The sequence below is a fragment of the Canis lupus genome, chromosome 26 (assembly GCF_011100685.1).
Source record: "Canis lupus familiaris isolate Mischka breed German Shepherd chromosome 26, alternate assembly UU_Cfam_GSD_1.0, whole genome shotgun sequence".
Lineage (NCBI taxonomy): Eukaryota > Metazoa > Chordata > Mammalia > Carnivora > Canidae > Canis > Canis lupus.
Window position 1 is genome coordinate 8,361,116 of NC_049247.1, and position 20,011 is coordinate 8,381,126.

The 20,011-nt window shown below is 44.7% G+C and overlaps 1 long non-coding RNA gene across 1 annotated transcript; it reads right to left on the reverse strand.

Annotated features, from left to right (window-relative positions):
* Window positions 1-1,542: 1,542 nt before the first annotated feature.
* Window positions 1,543-19,634, reverse strand: LOC111092697. The gene is made up of 5 exons (XR_005379152.1): window positions 18,970-19,634; window positions 12,394-12,467; window positions 10,164-10,225; window positions 7,050-7,151; window positions 1,543-2,987 (listed from the first exon to the last, which is right to left on the reverse strand). It is a non-coding gene; the product is annotated as an uncharacterized LOC111092697 (long non-coding RNA).
* Between the last annotated feature and the right edge of the window lie 377 nt (window positions 19,635-20,011).

Genomic DNA, 20,011 nt, shown 5'->3' on the forward strand with positions numbered 1-20,011 from the left:
CCTTTGTGCTTCTGTACTAAGTACCTGGAGGCCCTCGTCCTGTCCACACTCAGGCACCACTCGGCCCCAGATAGCCATTGAGCTGCTCTAATCTCTCCCTACAGCTCCATCTCTACCTCTCCTCAGCCCCCACTTCATCCCCTGTTCCCCTAGCCCCTTAATCAAATTAAGGGAAAGAAAAGCATTTAGATAGGGTTGCTAAATATATTTCTGTTCAGGGGAGGGAGAAAAAGGGAAGAGTATGGAGGAGGAGGCAGAGTGTGAAATTCCTTAATGGAATGTGCCCTGAGAGCCTCTTTTCTCTAGAATAAGCCTTGGAATCACCTATCTGGATGGAGTCTTCTCTCTGGCAAAGTGCTTTCACAAACATTATCTCATCACGATACAGGCCTGGTGGCAGAGTGCCCACTCCCCGGAAAGGTCTGCCCAGGCCATCGTGCCTCACGAGCTAGTCTGACCCTGCTCTATATATCTCACAGGACACCCTGGCCCCACAAGGGGTGACTCCGCCTTCTGCAGAGCATGACACCAACAGAGGGGCTGCTCACGGCTGGGGGTCACAGTTTTCCCTTCTGTGTTTCCCCCACCCCAGATTCAGAATCTTCTGAACACTTTTACCTCTTAAAAGCTGTTAAGTGCCAGTTGTAGAAACCTTTGAAAATATACTAACATAGGGATGCCTGGGTGGCTCAACGGTTGAGCATCTGCATTGGCTCAAGGCATGACCCTGGGGTCCAGGATGGAGTCCCACATTGGGTTCTTTGGCGGGAGCCTACCTCTCCCTCTGCTTATGTCTCTGCTTCTCTCTCTGTCTCTCATAAATAAATACATAAAATATTTAAATATAGATATAGATATAGATACTAACATATAAAGGAGGCAACAAAAGTCACTCATGGTCCACAACATAATTCTTGGTAACACCTTGTGGTAGCTCTTTTAAGTGTTTCTGAATTGCACCCATGGACTTGTGCACATGTGTGTGCATTTGTGCAAGAGGAACTGTATGCACACCTGTTGTTTGTATTCGGCTTTTATACTTAATGTGTTTTTATGTTCTACTTCATCAGAAATTCTTCTGACGTATTACTTTAAAATAGCATGAGTTAGGATTTTTTTTTTTTTAGTTTTTTATTTATTTATGATAGTCACAGAGAGAGAGAGAGAGAGAGAGAGGCAGAGACACAGGCAGAGGGAGCTCCATGCACCGGGAGCCCGATGTGGGATTCGATCCTGGGTCTCCAGGATCGCGCCCTGGGCCAAAGGCAGGCGCCAAACCGCTGCGCCACCCAGGGATCCCCGGATTTTTTTTTTCTTCTTGAAAAAGAAGACACGTCCATTTGGAAATGATCATGGTTCCCATTGATTGAGTCTTATAAGGCTGGAGACCCTACCCAGCACTTTACACTCATGATCACATTCAATTCTCACAGCAACTCTCCCTGGTAGATGCTGATAACCTCGTTTCACAGAGAAGGGAGGGAGGCCTTGGGTGAAGGAGCTCCTCCTAGCCAGCAAAGGAATTTCACATGCACTGTTTCATCAAACTGCCTCCACGAGTGGCTTTATTTAAGGACCACATAATGTTCTTGTATGTATTTGTGGTGATTGACCATTTTCATTTGTTGGACATTTCAGAGTTTGGGCTTGAGGGTTTTTTTGTTTTGGGGGATTTTTCTTCTCATAATGAAGCAATGATCTCCTTTGCATAAAATCGTCTTTGTTCACCTCTCCTGTTATTTCTTTAGAACCATTTCCTAGAAGTGACATTACTGAGTCAACCCTTCTCAAGTCTTGTTACCTATTACCACTGGCCTTTCTGGAAAGCCGGAGAGCACTCCCAGTGCATCCAAGAGAAGGTCCCCTTCAAGAACAGCATGGTGTGGCCCCTGGAAAGTATATCTCTGCAATTGGATTTCCATCTCCATGATCACTGGTGAGGTTGGGCTTATCTTTCACACGTTGATTCATCAGCAGTATACTCGTGAGTTATTGTACTCGGGGCGGCTCGTCACTCCTGCTGGCACTTCTTTCTTGCTTTCATTCATGGTCTCTGCTGCTTTTGTGTTTCAGTCTAGACCCAGATCATTTAGGGGCACCTCGGCGAGGAAAATTGTTTCCTATTCAACATACCCAGTAGAACTTTGTTCTTAATGAGAACCTGTGTCTGCACATCGACACCTCACCTCAGCCCCTGCCACACTGTGTGGCTCCCTTAGAACTGCCCCACCTCAGAAGAAAGGTCAAAGTTAAGATTTCCCTTAACCGAAACTCAATCTGCAAGCTCAGACCATTCTGGAAACAGTATTGTTGAGTTGTTTTTTTTCTTCAGGAAGTAACTAAGCTACAGCCAGAGGGCCTGTGCACCCTGCCTTCTCTTCCCAAGAAGTTTCAATTCTTTTTGTTCTCAGGGGAGGTGAGAAAGGGAGGAGAATGGAAGAAACTTGTGCCTTCCTGTGAGCCTTCTAGCAGAGGCTGTGGAGCTTTCTGACAGGGACCCCAGTCTTTGAAGAGCCTGTAATCCTCTGAGTTGGACAAGAATGCACCATCTCCACCGAGAGGTTGTGTAATCTCCTTCCTCCGCTGGGAAGATCAGCAGGAGAAAAGGTGTAGCCAGGCGTGGAGGGCAGGCAGGTGCTGGCTGGTTACTCACATGCATCCTCAGTTCCTCACCTCAGATTCCATCCAGCCTGAAATGCCTTTGACAGAGTGTGTTCACTTTGGTTGTATCTCCTGCATTGCAATCACTGTGTCCTTCGGGCTGCTCCAGGATCCCCTAACGCTTCCTCCAGAGTTCACATTGGGTTGTCCTCTCACAGTCATTGAAGAACTCAGGAATCTGCCTTCTAGGGACTCCCTCCTCCTCCAGGCGCCAGTTGTTAGCTCTCATATCCCTCCTCACCTGCACTTAAACGATCTTTGGCTCAGGTGGTTGGAAGTTCAGTTCCTTCAGGTGTTCCCTGCATGGAGCCAGAGATTTCTAATCCCTGCAGGTAGGAGAAGTAAAAAAAAAAAGGGGGGGGGGGTGGATCCGGCCTGAGGACTGAAAGTAAGACCTTCCCTTAGACTCTTGACATACATAACTCCTATACGTTTTTACATCAAAATCTTGTCTTTGGCTCTATTCCCTATTTCGAGTGATGTTTCAAAAGCCCCTCTTCTGTTATTCTAGTATATCAGAGCCCCAGAATATGGGTGGGGGTGCTCCACACTATGGAAATGTTGACACTTGTGAAGAGACAGGAATTATGAAATGAATCAGAAAGCTAAAGATGGCATTCTGCTTATGCTGGTAGAGCTTCAGTAACGTCATCAACAAATGTCTGAGTATATCCCTTGGGAGGAACAGCAGTAAGGATTGGGGAAACAAAGTTATGGAAGTCATGCCTCTAACCTTTACAGGGTCATACCTGATAAAGTTGGTCTGCAGGCCAGATGAGTGGTCACCTCCGGTGCTGTGAATTCACAGGAGGGAGCATTAACCTGTCCCAGGCAGCCAGGAAGTCTTCAGAGAGACATCTCTTCAAGCTAGACCTTGAAGACAAGCTAGAAGATTTGACAAGTGGCCCCCAGGAAGAGGACATCCCAGCAGAGGTGTAGACAACAAACTAAGAGTCACCTGGAAATGCAGCTGGCATATTTGGAAATTGTGAGATCATTCTAGTGGCTTCAGGACACACATGAGGGGTTCTGCATCAGTCAGGGCTCCCAGAGAAGCAGAACCAGTAGGAGATAGTGAGAATTGGCTTATGTGATTGCAGGGGCTGGCCAGGAAAATGTGAAACCCATAGGGCAGGCCACCAGGAAGGGCAGGATGAAGGAAACTCTCCAGCAGGAACAGAAGCTGCTGTCCACAAGCAGGATTTCTGCTTCCCCAAGGAAGTCTTTGTTCTCTCTATAAAGGTCCTTTGACTGCTTGGATCAGATTATCCAGAACAAATTTATTTAAAGCCAATGGATCTTTTTTCAGTTTTATTGAGACATAATTGACAAAATTTTTAAATATTTAAATTGTACATCAGGGTGATTTGATTTGTGTGTACATTGTTTTTTAATTTTTTTTTTTAATTCATGATAGTCACACAGAGAGAGAGAGAGAGAGAGGCAGAGACATAGGCAGAGGGAGAAGCAGGCTCCATGCACCTGGAGCCCGACCTGGGACTCAATCCCGGGTCTCCAGGATCGTGCCCTGGGCCAAAGGCAGGCGCCAAACCACTGCGCCACCCAGGGACCCCCGATTTGTGTGTACATTATGAAAGGGTTTCTTCCATCTAATTAAATTAAAACATCCATCACCTCACACCTCATATTATACATTTAACCTATACTCTCGGTACATGTCAATGATACAGTATTAGTGTTATCAACTATTATCACCATGGTATACATTATATTCTCAGATTGGGATTATTCAATTTATAGTTGAAAGTTTGAAGAAGAAAAAAAGAAAGAAAGTTTGTACCCTTTTACTGACCTCTCCCTATTTGTCCTGCCCCCCGCCTCTGATTCTCTGCGGTTTCTTTGAGCTTGTTTTTTTTCTTTTTTTTTTTTTTTTTAGATTCCACATATAAGTGAGATCATGCAGTGTTTGTCTTTCTCTATTTGGCTTATTTCACTTAACATAATGCCCTCAAGTCCTATCCATATTGTTGTAAATGGTATTGGATAATAATATTATCCAATAATATTCCATTACCCTTCCATTATCATTCCAAATGTCTCACATTCACCTATTGATGGACACTTAGGTCGCTTCCATGCCTTGGCTATCATGAATAATACTGCAATGAACATGGGAGTGCAGATAGCTCAATATCCTATTTTCATTTCCTTTGGTTATATACTCAAAAACAGGATTGCTAGAGCATATGGTAGTTAGATCTATTTTTAATTTTTGAGAAACCTCCACACTGTTTTCCACAGTGGCTGCACCAATTTACATTCCTACCAGCAGTGCACAAGGGTTCCCTTTCCTCCACATCCTCACCAAGACTCTTATCTTTTCTTATTACAGCCATTCTAACCGATGTGAGGTGATATTTCATTACGGTTTTGATTTGCATTTCCCTGATGATTAGTGATTTTTAGCACATTTTCATGTGCCTCTTGGCCATCATATGTCTTCTTTAAAAAAACTTCCTACTCAGGGATGCCTGGGTGGCTCTGTGGTTGAACATCTGCCTTCAGCTCAGCTTGTGATCCCAGGGTCCTGGGATCAAGTTCCACATCGGGCTCCCTGCAGGGAGCCTGCTTCTCCATCTGCCTATGTCTCTACCTCTCTGTGTCTCTCATGAATAAATAAATAAAATATTTTTTAAAAAACTGCCTACTCAATTCCTCTGCCCATTTTTAAATTGGATTGTTTGGGTTTTTGCTATTGAATTGTATGAGTTCTTTATATATGTGGTTATTAACCCTTTTTCAGATAAATCATTTGCAGATAGTTTCTCCCATTCCATAGGTTTCTTTTCTTTTTAAGATTTTATTTACCCATTCAGCAGAGAGAGAGCACAACCAAGTGAAGCTGCAGAGGGAGAGGGAAAAGCAGACTCCCCACTGAGCAGGGAGCCCAGGACACAGGGCTCCATCCCAGGACCCTGAGATCATGACTTGAGCCAAAGGCAGACACTTGCCTGAGCCACCCAAGTTCCCCTATGCAGAAGCTTTTTAGTTTGCTGTAGTTCCACTTGTTCATTTTCACTTTTGTTGCCAATCAAGGCAATCAAGAGTGATGTCAAGGAGCTAGTCCCTTATGTTTTCTTCTAGGAGTTTTATCGATTCGGGTTTCAAATTTAAGTCTTTAATCCATTTTCAGTTGTTTTTTTGTGTATGGTATCACATAGGGGAACAGTTACATTATTTTGCATGTGAATGTCCAATTTTCTCAACATTATTTATTGAAGAGACTATCCTTTCCCTATTGTATATTCCTGACTCTTTTTTGTAAATTAACTGATCATATACACATGGATTTATTTCTGGACTCTCTATTCTATTCCATTGATCTATGTATCTGTTTTTATGCCAATACAATACTGTGTTGATTACATTAGCTTTATAATCTAGTTTGAAATCAGGAAGTATGATACCTATATAAAGTAAGCTGATTATGAATGTCAATCACATCTGCAAAATACCTTCACAGCAACAACTAGATTTGATCGCATAACTGAGGACTTTAGTCAAGTTAACACGTAAAAACTGACCATCATAGGTAGCGATCAGAAAAGAGAATGGAAAAAGAGAATGAGGTCAACCTGGTTTTTCAAAGTGAGTAAATTTATAATTTTCTCCCCATGAAATCAGATTTCCATTATCTTTCCCTATTCCAAATTCTCAACCTGGGCAACTCTTAAGTGGAATCTTAGGATCTAGAGAGGGAAATTAGGTTCATTATGATCCCCTTTTAGAGCTAAAGCAAAAAAAAAAAAAAAAAAAAAAGCTAAAGCATCATTTTTCCAAGGCTAAATCAGATAGGTAATATGTACAGGTTCCAGCCTATGTTCCCAGCAGACATTACACCAATATGCATTTGGCCTGAGAATTTGTGGATTAAGGAAGAAGACTATTTTGAAGTTTTCTCTTTCCTCTCTCTTCCACTCTATCCATCACTGCAACTGAGATTCCAGAGGGTAAGAATAATGTTTGCAGGTATTTGTGTTCTCCTTTTATACCCCCACCCTTCCCCAAAAGTCTAAAGTGGACCTGTGAACACCAACAGGTCAAATCTACAGCTGAGGCCCAATGAATTAGGCACAGGTGGGAAGCTGACCCTGGTTAGATGAGTCAGGATTCACCACTCAGGACTAGCAATGAGCTGGCTTTCCCATAGTCGTCCGGAAAAAGCACTAAACTATAGCTTTCTGGTCTGATGTGGAGCTTATATGGAGGATCTGAGGGAGGATTCCAACATTCTTTGACTTGAATTGAATCATGCATGACTTTGGACCTTGCCCTTTAAGAGATCAGTGCCAGCCAACCCTTAGAGCCACAGGTGACCCTGAGAACAACTGTGAGGAAGCTTCTACTAAAAGTTTAGATTTGTGTACCTGGGCTTCTGAGAGCTGGTTCCATCCACTGCAGTGGCCTCAAGAGCAGAAAAATGACAGAATGTGGCCGACAAACCCCTTCTGACAGTTATGTCTCCCTTCCTGGAAAAAGAGGAGGAAAATAAGGAACAAGTGGCAATGCTTCCCAGATTTAGAAAGTAAAAAAAATAGCAAATATGGAATCTGAGCTGGTTTGGTCCCTGGGCTCCTGGGTCCTGCACCTGAGTCCTGCTCCATCTGGAATTGCTGTAAGAGGTCTAACCCACGGGGCAGAATGGGATGGAGCTGCCAAAGCCCAGAGTGCCGAGTGCAGCTACAGTTGAATGAGCAGGATTGAAAGCATGGGTGAAAGGTAAGCTCACCAAACTGATGGGGCAAAGCAGGACAACATAGCAAGGATCAAAATGAGGGGCACCACGGCTGGTGGGAATGTAAGATGGAGCAGCTGCTATGAAAAACAACATGGAGACTCCTCAAAAAATTAAAAATAGAACCACCATATGATCCAGCAATTCCACTTTGGGTATATATCCAAGAGAACTGAAAACAGAGCTTGAAGAGATATTTGTGCACCGTGTTCATTGCTGCATATTCACAATAGCCAAGAGATGGAAGCCACCTACATGTTCACCAACAGATGAATGGATAAAAAAGATGTGGTGTATACATGCAATGGAATATCATTCGGCCTTAAAAAAAATAAGGAAATCCTGTCATATGCTACAATGTGGATGAACCTTGAGGACATTATGCTAAGTGAAATGAGCTAATCATAAAAAGATAAGGACTGCATGGTTCCACTTATATGAGGCATCTAAAATAGTCAAATTCTTAGAAACAGAAAGTAGAGTGGTAGTCGCCAGGGAGTGGGGGGCTGGGGAAAGAAGGGGAGTTGCTGTTCAATTGGCATAGAGTTTCGGTTTTGCAAGATGAAAAAGTTCTAGAGATCTGTTGCACAACAATGTGTACGTAGTTACTACTACTGTACTGTACACTCGAAAATAGTTAAGATGGCAGCGTGCCTGGTTAGCTCAGTTGGTTGGGAGTCTGACTCTTGATCTCAGCCCAGGTCTTAATCCCAGGGTCATGAAGTTTGAGCTCTGTGTTGGGCTCCATGCTTAGCATGGAGCCCACTTTAAAAAAAAAAAAAAAAAAGTCAAGAGGCAAATTTTATATTTTTAACTACAATTTTAAAAAAGGAGATGGAGGGGCAGCCAGGGTGGCTCAGCGGTTTGGCACCACCTTCAGCCCAGGACGTGATCCTGGAGACTCGGGATCGAGTCCTGCATTGGGCTACCTGCGTGGGGCCTGCTTCTCCCTCTGCCTGTGTCTCTGCCTCTGTGTGTGTGTGTGTCTCTCATGAATAAATAAATAAAATCTTTAAAAAAAAAAAAAAGTCTATCCTTTAAAAAAAAAAAAAGGAGATGGAACACCACAAATTTCAATTATGCATGTGCTGAGGTAAGCTCCATCATGAATCTTGAGGTGGAAGCCTGTCTGCTCTGACAAACCTCTCCAAACCACCTGTTCCACCTAGAATACATTATCTGGAAGATCTGAAGCATCATCTTCATACGCATTGGACATTTTCCATGATACCCCAAGCTGATTTTGTTCTTCCAATATTTTTACAAATCAGGGAAATACTCTCCTCTCCAATAATAATAGCAATAACTAGCATTTACGGAAAACTTCCAACAAAGGAATTACATTACATATGATGAGTAAGGTGAAAATTAACTATAGTCAAGCCAATCCCTGAGAGCCCCTTAAATTGCCAACAAAGTACAATATATATATGATTTAGTGTAAACAACCCTCCCATACAGTTCTCAGGCAAACTAAAGTGTTTGAATTATTGAGGTATCTCAGAGGAAAGAACAAAAGGGAAATTTATATGCAGATGTCTGGGCATTCATAACGATGGGAAAGGGGGGATGGTGAGTGAAAAATTCATGCTGAACTGCATGCTTTGCTTGATTCTCTTTTGATATTAAGCCTCTATCAAAAGTCTCACAATTAAGAAATTGTCATCAGCCAATAATCCCGCAGAGCCAGACCCCATGGCGATTCTGGCTTTGGCTTTCTTCAAGGTAGGAGCAGCCTTCACAGTCTGAAAGAGGAGGTGGGGCCTATCACATGAAGATCAGTTCTCTACACTGCAAACCAGTCTATTTACAGGCACCGGCAGTGCAGAATTTGGCAGCCCTAAATGAAGTCTCATCAATTTTGGAAGCAGAGGGAAAAAACAGAGCTAAGTGTTTTAGGGAAGAGAGAGAAAGTGAAATTCTCATCTTTGATTTTATCTGGGAAACCCAACATTTGTAGACTAATAATATGGACTACAGAGGTAGGGGAACCGGAAGGATTTCAGCTTTCTCTGTGTTGTTTTACTTGTTTATTTAAAAAAAAAATATATGTAATTAGAGAACAATAAAAATGAAGTAACTATAGATGTAGGTATTGCTAAACCTAAAAAAAACCAAAAAACCTGTGACTAAAAAAAGCAAGATACAGAATAGGTACAGAATTGGTGAGGTCTATGTGTACAATGAGGAAAATGCATACTGTACAGCTTGCAAAATTGCTTATGGATCGATATATATATATATATATATACAAATAATCTTGAAAAAAATGTGCATGAGGATGACAAACTCCCAAGTTCAGGATAGAAGTCACCACTGGGAAAGAAAGGAAGAGGAATTCACAGAGCTCACAAGGGTTTCCGTTTGTACCAAGCATGTTGAATTTCTTAAACTGCATGGGGTGGGGGGTGCACATGAGTGCTTAGTATATAATTATTGTACTTTTTTATATGTCTGGCATATTTCTTACTTTAAAAAGCAGGGGAAAGATATGAAGCCTCTACATTCTCAATAATGTTAGTGTATGTGTTTATTATGAGATTGACCCAAGTAATTGTTTTAAGAAGCCTGTATCTTAAGATGAGTCTAAGGTAAAGGTGTGTCTCTCTACCAGCTCTCACAAGTGTTGTGCTATACTCCCCCACTTCATGAAAGCTACATGAGGTCGGTTCTATTTTCCACATTTCACCAAAGAGGAACTAGGGTCACGAGTTAAGTAGTTTGCCCAAGAGCATACATTCCTTACCAGGTGGCTTCAATTCCTGAATTTGTTTCCCTACAACTTCTAAAAGGCGATATTTTGAAGACCTGTGAAAACATTGAATCATGTAGTGGGAAGAACAGAGCAAATCACAAGTTAAATCATACCTAATGCCTGCCCTTTAGAAAATACTCACTGAGAGCATCATTAGCCTGAAGTGTGGGTCTAATGCACTAAGCCCTTCCCTTCCCCTCCTAACCCAGCCATCTCTTTAATTGACATTTCGTTGCCGTAGGTCAGATCTCTTTCAATCCCAGTGCCTACAGGCTCCTGATCTTGGGGGACTGGGAGAACCAGACCTCTTTTCTCAGGCCCACTGACTCCCCAAGTTCTTCTTCCCGGCTCCATGTGTGCATCTTGTTCTATTTCCCCTTTTGTGTGTGTGTGTGCCTACTGCTTTAATTGGGCAATCACGGTCCCACTCTCCCATTAACGTTGGTGGGGAAGTGAGTAATCAAACTCTCAATTGTTAAACTTCGGTAAGATAAGGTCAGCAAGATGTGTGGGACTGAGATGGCACCCCACACCCGCAAGGGAAAATGACTCTTGGTGGCTCTCATTGTTTTGGGGCTTGTTTGCGTTGCTGTGCAGTTGTAATGGAAAACGAATAAAAATAAAAATCCCGGGGCCCGTTTTGGCCGGAGCTTGGGAAGTTAATCCCACTGTCCTGGCAGTATTCCAGTTCAGGTCACTGCATTCTGCTGGCGGAAGGCGCCTCATGCAGTGTTCAGTGGCTGTCACTTTCTTCTTTGCGTCTTTCTCAGCTCCTTGTACAGCCAGTTAAACAGCTATCGCTCCCCCACCCGAGGGGCTATAGTTCTGCAGAACTGAGAATGACCCCGAACCAACCTGCTCCAAGGACCAGCCACTGAGATATTTGTTTGCTACAGTCCAGATCTGTATGCATGTGTCTTTTTCTGATGCCTTTATGCAGTCATAGAATGAGACTCCTGGTGTTAAAAGATTTTTCAGTAATCATGTAGTTTCTTTCCAATTCTTCATGCATATATTCCCTCCATTTGTTTTGTAATGTTTTGTTAGGCAAGTTAAAAATGTTTCTTTATCTGAGGTACTTAGAAATTTATCTCCCACCCATATATGCTTTTGTTGCTGCTTTTAATTGCTTTTACGGAATTTTTTTTTTTTTTTAGGGTTTAACTCTTTTCCCTATGAAATGTATTGCATTTCATGGTGTGAGGGAAGGTTCTAACTAGTTATTCCCCCGTACAAATAATCTTGGGTTGTTTTTTTTTTTTTTAAGATTTTATTTATTTATTCATGAGAGACCCAGAGAGAGAGGCAGAGACACAAGCAGAGGGAGAAGCAGGCTCCACACAGGGAGCCTGATGTGGGACTCGATCCTGGAACCCCAGGATCACGACCTGAGCTGAAGGCAGACGCTGAAACACCCAGGTGTCCCATAATCTTGTATTCTTAACAATGTTCACTGAATAGCGATTTCTGTGTGACCAGCAAATGACTTAAGCCTGTCAGTTTCAGCTTTCAGTATCTGGGAAAATAGGAATGATAATGATATTTCCTGGTCAGGCTTGTCTCAAGGATGGGGTAAGACAACACGTCAAAAGTTCCTAGCATGTTGGATGCGTGGCGAATATGTATGTAATAAATGATATCTTCCTTTTTGTCTCCTTTCCTTCCTTTTTATCTGCATCCATTTATTTTTTTTTCTAGAGCCTTTTTATGTATCACTAAAATCAAGCCTCTCTAGAGTGACCCAAAGGTTGTCTATCACAGGCTTTGTATTAGGAAGCTACTAAGTAGAAAGTTTGGGGGAAGTGGAGGAGCCAGGGGGCAATGAAGGCACTGTTCTTGAAGGGACACACCTAACACATGCACTCTCTTTACTTGCAGATGATGGGCTGTTTCTATAGCCCCTTTGTCCCCAGGTCAGAGAATCTTCTTCAAGGCTATTCTTCTGGGCCTTATAATGCTCCCCTCCCCAAATTGCCATGTCAGATCTTAGGGGGAAATCTGATTTTTAAGGACAAGTTTCTATGTGTGGGTGGTTTTATTTTGGGGGTAGGGTGGGGGTAGGAGTTGGCCATGGGTTTGCTGAATTCCAGGAGGAGGGAGGACTCTGTTCTCCTCCAATGAGTCATGGAAGAGAAACGTCCAATGTTTGCAAACATCCGGAGCTAAGTCTTTGCTCTCTTGTACTCCACCCATCCCCCACATCTGTGCAGATTGAACCCACCTGAGAAGATTCAAATGATAAGCTTGAAAGCTAAAGCAGAGGCTGCGGGTTCCACCACCGTTTGAGATGGAGAGCTGCTAAGAGAAGGAGAGGCAGTGTCATTGTACCTGGACACAGGACGGGACCTTACATTGGGCGTATCTGTCTCCAAATCAGGACATGAACTGGGTGGTGCGGGAGGACTGAGTGAATGAACAGGGCTGTCCCAAGGGGCGCGCATGAGCACACTTCCAGTTAACCCCACATCCATAGAGGGCTGGGAGATTGAGAGAAGCCACGGATGGGAGAAAGGAGCAAAGGGGGATTGTAGAAAAGAAGGCAAGGGCTAGGAAGAGAGGGGAAGCCTTGGGAGTGGGAGAAGCCTGGAGCTGCAGCTTTCAGGGGAGGATGTCTGAGTGGGCTGCAGAGGGACGGGAGCAGGTGGGGGTGTGCGGGAGAGGACCATCGCCGCAGCTTCGGCAGACTGCTGGAGCCAGATGGGGTTCATGATGCATCCTCCCAGATGGAACGGATCAGGCTTGTCAGACATGCTTCCCTCAGGATACACAGTGTCCCCCTCCCTCCCCCCTCTCTGAAATCAGGAGAGAATCACAAGGTGACTTGGGAGGGCAGCCAGCCTCCTGGGATCTTTTGTGAACTATCAGGTAACGACAGCAGGATCACAATAGGAGACCTGAACATGCCTCTACCACCACCACCCCTTCTTTTTTCTATTGTGGGACGTCAAGGGAGCAAGCTCATGAGCTTGGGAACAAAGATCCTATTCTAGGAATTTGTCCGCTGCAACCCTACCCCGCACATTCACAAGCCTTGGATTTCTGCCCGATGGAAACTCTACCTGCTTACTGTGCTCCCCTCACTGCCAGAGCAACACCCCAGCACCGGGCAGGGAAGGGAGACTCTGAGTAGCTCATCATTTAAAATTAAAATCACATTTAATCACTGTTCACGTCTACCAGGCTCAGGAGGCCCTGTCATCTCTTCATTTTAAACATTTCTCTGTTTAAGGTCTGAGCACCTTTGGGGGGTGAGAAAGGAGGGCAGTGGAAGAGAACTTTTGAAATCTTTCCACAAAAATCAAAGAACAAACCAACTGGAGGGAGAAATAGCTGCTATATTTAAACTACATTATCCCATCAGGGAGCTATGGTTCTGAAAACCATTCCACAGTACTTTGTTTGGCACTGCTGCATGGGTTTCTTTTCTTTAAGATTTTTTTTTTAATGGTAACTTTTTTTTTTTTTTTTTTTTTTTTTTTTACCCCTGGAGCAATAATTGCAAAGAAAGTGAAGGGCTTCATGAATTAGCTTGGTAGATATGTACTAAGCACCTGCTACATGTCCCACACTGTGGTAGGCATGGGGGGTGGGGGTGGCATAAAGTAAATAAGGGGGCGTCAAAGACTCAACACAAACAATTATCATGCATTCATTCATTATTGTGCACTTTCTAAGTACATAGGATCCCTGTTCTCCTGGACTTTCTAATTCGGTGGAAGAACACAAACAATAAGAGTCTTCATCACTAAGCAGGGTGAAAGAAAGAGTATGGTTCATATATACATTTGCCAGTTTGCCATTCCTTCTGTTCCAAATGCTGTTCTTCTCAGCTCTGACTGTGCAAATGGCTATATATTATTCATGGCTCACTTCTCAGAGGGAGGTGACCATCCTACCACCCCACCCCCCATCTGTCCTTCTCACATGGAAAGTCCGTATCCCAGTCAAGTGGTGAGATCACATAGACAGCTGGGTACAGGAGTCTGGATATGCAAATGTGTATATCATCAATATTTAGGCGGCATTTAAAGCAGTGGGCCTAAGGAAAGATTGTGGATAAGAAAGAATGTTCCATGTCCCACATCCTGGGACATTCCACATTTCAAGTTGAGTAGAAGATGGGAAGCACATGAAAAAAGGCTGAAAAGGATAGGCCCGAGAAGTAGGAGGCAAACCTGAGTACCTATACTATTGTTGAGTGAGATACAAAGTGCCATGTGGGACACAGAACAAGGAGCAACTAATTTCTGGGGTGGTGAGAATGTAAGTGATGAAGAAGTGATGACCACTGTCTAGAGAAGGCCTCCAAGATGGGGTGGGATTTTGCCTTCACCTTGGAAGGATGATTAGGGGTTTGCAGGTCAGATCCAAGAAACAGGAACAGCCTGAACAAAGGTGCAGAGGAATAGACAATAGTCCATTGTGGCAGGAGCTTAGAACTGGAGGGGAGGCTGTGGTGGATGGACGGATGGCAGATGAAACTGAAAACTGCAGCATAAGAATCTAGGGCCACTCCCAACCAGGCTTCCCAGTATTCCATGCCAGTTACTTCTGCTTCCTCCAAAAGGAGTTAAGCTCGTTGACTTTCCTCAATGAAGTGGACACATTTGTTTAGTCAACCCAACATTCATTCTCTTTCTTGACTTGATTTTCCTTGGGGCATTGTTTTCCAGAGTGTGAGTCCTGAACTAGCAGCATCAACATCACCTGGGAACTTGTTAGAGATGCACATCCTTGGACTCCATCCCAAACCCACTGAGTGAGAATTCCGGAGGTAGGGCCCGGAAGGCTTTTCACAAGCCTTCCAGGTGATGTTGCTGCATGCCAAAGTTTGAAAACCACTGCTTCAGGGAACCACTTCTTCCCTAATTCAATGCATGTAATTCCCACGAGGCTGACCACAGTCCCTGTTTCAGGTGGAGGACAGGACTGTCAGAAAATATTAGGCCTTTCCCTCCATGAAATTTCTAATCTCGGTGGATTATAAACTGGAGATGCTGAGGGCCATGTCTGCTGTCACCTGGAGAGAGCCTACATCAAAGCCAAAAGCAAAGGAAAGCAGCAGAGCCAAGGGATTGAAAGAGATTCTCAGTGACTTTATTTGAGCACCTGGATCAGGGTGTTCTGAATTCGGAGTCTACTCCAAATAAGTCCCTTCATTATTATTATTATTTTTAAAGATTTATTTATTTATTCATTCAGAGAGAGAGAGAGAGAGAGAGGCAGGCAGAGACACAGGCAGAGGGAGAAGCAGGCCCCATGCAGGGAGCCCGATGCGGGACTTGATCCTGGGTCTCCAGAATCACGCCCTGGGCTGCAGACGGCGCTAAACCGCTGTGCCACTGGGGCTGCCCAAGTCCCTTTATTATAAACATAAGCTAGTCAGTTGGCTTTTGGACACTAAGCCATCAAAAGAATACTTATCAATGGAGGCAGGGAGGCAAATTCTGGAAAAGACATTCTGTTAGGTTTGGCAAATTCTCAGACGTTAAAGTTATATTCTGTGAACATGTAGAAGAAATGGTGGACACTAGGCACTGGCGTGTGTTCAAAACCACAAGCCATGAAAAACACACACACACCATGCCAAACTGAACACATTTCTGTGAAAATTCACTAGAATGTGACTTGGAGACTGTTCACTACAATGTGAACCTTGAGTCTGTTTTAGACAATGTACCTAGAGCTTAGCAACACATTCGAACAGACCTTTCATTAAGCTCTTACAAGCAAGTCAAGAAATGTGGGCTAGATAATAACGCAGTGGATTACCATCCCATAGTTACCTGAAGAGACTTTAATTTACATAACAAAGCATTTTAATATTGCAGCAATTCTTCCCATCATTTCATTCAACATGCATGTGTTCCAGAGTCAGTAAGAGATGCCAGATGTGACTGAGTTGGGCAGCTTTAGTTTCCACCTGCCTCTCAATGTATCTTACTCTTCTGAGTCTAGCATGCAAATATGTATTTTTCATATAACATTATCCTTGAAGTCATTATCCACTACATCATGTGCTCAACCAAAAAAAATGGTCTTTTCAAATGCCATATAACAGAGAGGCAGGAGAGTACATAAGATTTTCACTTCCCTGACTTTCCTGAGCTGTAGCCAGGTTGACTATAGCTGTTGAACAACTAAATCCAGTTGATTGGTTATTTTCTAATGTGGAATGAATGTCTAGACATTCTATTGTACAAAGACATAGAAGTCATAAATCATGCTTTCCAAATTTATGCCTAATCCAAGCTGGGACATAGAGCTAAGACATGTCATGAAGATAAAAACTCAAAAAACCCACAGCAAGACTGCAAGGACCAAAATGAACATGAGAACATTTCATTATAGTCAGAGTTCAGTGCCTGGGTTAGAAAGAATCAACATCCAAGTACATGATGGGAAGATTTAACAATACAGCAGTTTATATACACAGGATTTAGTTTGGAGTTGGTTGTCCAGACAAATCCACAATGTGCAGGGGTAAGTAAGCATCAGGACAAGGGAGGACAGTGGTAACTCCACAAGGGCCTTGCTCCAAAACTATGCCTAGACTTTCATTTTCTAGTGTTGAGTGTCTCTAAGACTGGACAAGGAGGATGCTGAGAGGTTGCAGACTCCTTCTATAGAAGGAACAGCTCAGTCTCTGTTCTTCTTTAGCTGAGAAAAGAGACTTTATAAAGCACAACAGATATTTTGAAATACTCAAAGGGATCTCACACAGAGGAGGGATTAAATTTATTCAGAGTTGTTCCAGAGGGCTAAACAAGATCCGATATATAGGAGCAGTTAGTTAGGGGGTGGGTGAATTTAGCCTAGGAGGAGCCTGCTTTAATGATTAAAGCTGTCCAAATATGGAACAGGCTGCCTTTGCAATCTCCATCGCTTTACAGATGGGCTGTAGAGGGTTGGGAAGTTGGCTGGGGCCTCCTTTCCAGGTCACTCTTTTTTTTACTGGGACTTTTCTGTCTGCCTAGCTTTTTAAACTAGCCTGCCTATTACTAGCTAATGTCCTCCTTTATTAATTCCTTTGAGGTTCCTTGATCAAATCATCCATCATTCTGAATCATGGTTTCTCTTCTTTTTCCTCTCCCTGTCCTCAATTAATTGAAAATAGCTGCAACCTTAGTATACAATAGACTACTTGCAAAACCCATTCTTACTTTCTTTTTTAACCTTGTTCATGAGTAGCATGTGTAGTTCAATGCACAAAATAAATTGAACATAAGTTTATTTCTACATAAGATAAACTTGCCCTTTCTGCCCTTGGGAGGCTGGGTTTATGCTAAATTTTGGCAACTTATAAATGACAAGTTTCAGAGACACCCACAGGTTGAGGAACCAAGTGCATAAATGGTATGTGACATAGTAGGGGCCAACTCCAAGCTAAAAAAAAAATCACAGTTTCAGTTTAAAGGAGTATTCTAACCTCCAGTAGATAACAGACTTGCAAAGAACAGTCTGGGAGGTGATGACAATGTGGTAACAGCACCAATGTGAACTTCCACATCACTCTTCTCTGAGAAACCTTTAATGCCTGCCTTGCTTTTATTTGTTAAACCTGACTAACTTTCATGGCCATTCCCATGAAGCAAGTAGTTCAGAGGCCCTCCTGTTTATCTCGCAAATTGAAAATCAATGAACTTGGGTTCAGCAAAAATTTGTTGAGGCTCCTCCCATGGCAAGGCCCTTTGCCGGTCACTGATGGGATCAGGGTTGGTGGGACTCATTCGTTCCAACAGGAGGTATTCAATAAATGATGAAAGTACACCAGGGACCATCCCACATCCTGAGGATGGACAAGATAGACAAACCCATAGTTTCATGGAGCTTGTACCTTAGTAAGGAGAAACACACAGTGAACAGCTAAACAAAAACACAGCATCACAGATAAATGCCGTGAAAAAAATAAAACAATGTGATGGATAATAAGGGTGACCAGGGGAGGTGGCCACTTTAAGTAGTCAGCCAAGATATCTGAATGATAAGATGGAACTAGGCACCTGACAATCCCGAGAAGACCACGGAGTACAAAAGCCAATGTCCAGAACCCTGTGAGAAGCTCATGACCACACCAGAGGTGCTTACAACTCCAAGCATCCTCACAGCCATGGAACAGAGACCCAAAGTCAAATGGCCAAGATAATTTCCACGCTAGGATAGACAGCGATCCTCCCGCTTGTAGTGCTTCTATTGTTGCTGAAAGAGATGAGGTGAGGCAGAAGCAATGGTTCTGACCTGGTCTTGGAGGGAAAAGAACCAGCAGCCCTCCATTACCACACCCCCAACATGCGATCACGTGTCCCTCCTGGAGGAGGCTCCAAGCCTGTGACCTAACCAGTTTCCACCTTGCTTCTCTTAGCGCATTGCCATACACTAGAATTCTGTTTGTTTATTTTGTGTAGGGTTTTGTTGGTCCTTTTCCAAGTATCAATCAAAACTGCATGCCAGCCTCCACTCCTTGGAAATAATTAAAATGAAACGACGTGCCTGATTTTTTGAGCTGGGTAATGTACTGTGATTTGCATCTGTTGAAGGAATTCATCTTAAGTCCTGAGACTGAGCCATTTGGGACAACTGAGGTGTTTTTTCTCTGCTTTGGCTCATGCCTATGGTACACTATTGCCAAACACAAAAGCAGACGAAATGCTTCATTCTGCCACACACTTCCTTAAGAAAGTCGTTCTTTGTGATGCGAATATGTTCATCTTTTGTTCACGAATACAACGCAAAGGCCCCTTCCCCTGTCAAATAATCTAACTTTACGTAAGCAAAATGCCCTTTATTTTGCTGTTACCTAGGTTTTGCACGGACCTCTGGAGCCAGTCATCTGTGGTTTAAGAATAGGCTTTGGATCAAAGTCCTCCTTTCTCCTAGGGGTAAAGTGGAACCTTGATTTGAATGCCCAAGTGAAGCACCTCCTAGCACAATTCTCGTTACTTGGCAGTTACGGTGGTTCCGCCTGTGACTTCTAGGCTGTGTGGGCTATTCACATTAAAATCTCCTCCCTGCCCCCGCCGCCCCCAGTGGGAGTCCTTGGGTCGGAGCACAGACCCCGCTGGGGAAGGGGTGACGTTGGTGTGCGGTGGGGCGCTCGGCTGGGGGTGCGGGACGCGGGCGGCGTGGGAAATGAACTGCGGGATCCCTCCCCTCACTTCCTGAAGGGGGCTCTGAAGGAGACGGATTAGGATGCAGAGCGCGGCCCGCCAGGCAAGGGCTAGGGGACGGGCGAGCCAAGGACACCAAGCCGAGCGGCGCCTCGGGAAGCCCAGTGCGGACCGAGCTCCCGGGTTCCTCCGCCTCGCCTTCCCCGCCACCCACCCTGACCCCAGGCCGACCCCGAGCGGCAGAGAGTTCTCGGGGCAGCGAGCGCGGGGAGCCCACCGTGAGCCCTCGACCTCTCTGGGCTCTACGTCCGTAGGCGGGCGGGGAGGGAAGACCGCGAGCCCCCGACTCCGCCGCCGGCCCGCGGGCCCGGGCGCCACTGCGCGGGCGCGGCGCGGCGCGCGCAGGCCTCTATCCGGGTTCCTGGGGGCGGTGCGCGGGAGGGGGCGGGGCGTGCGCGGCGGCGTGGGCGCGAGTCGCGCGGGAGGAGGGAGCGCGGGGAGGGGGCGGGGCCGTGCCGCCCGCGCCGCGCTGGGCCCTCTCGGCCAATGAGCGGCGTCCACATGCCGCGGCGGCGGCTAGAGGGGAGGCAGCGGCGGATAAATGCTATTAGAGCAGCCGCCGCGGAACCGTCCCCGACGCCACCTCCCTCTCTTTCGCCGCAGTTTCCTCCGCCGCTGTCGGGGGTGCGGAGCTGAAGGAACAGGGCGAGCGCACCGTGCACGGCTAGCCGC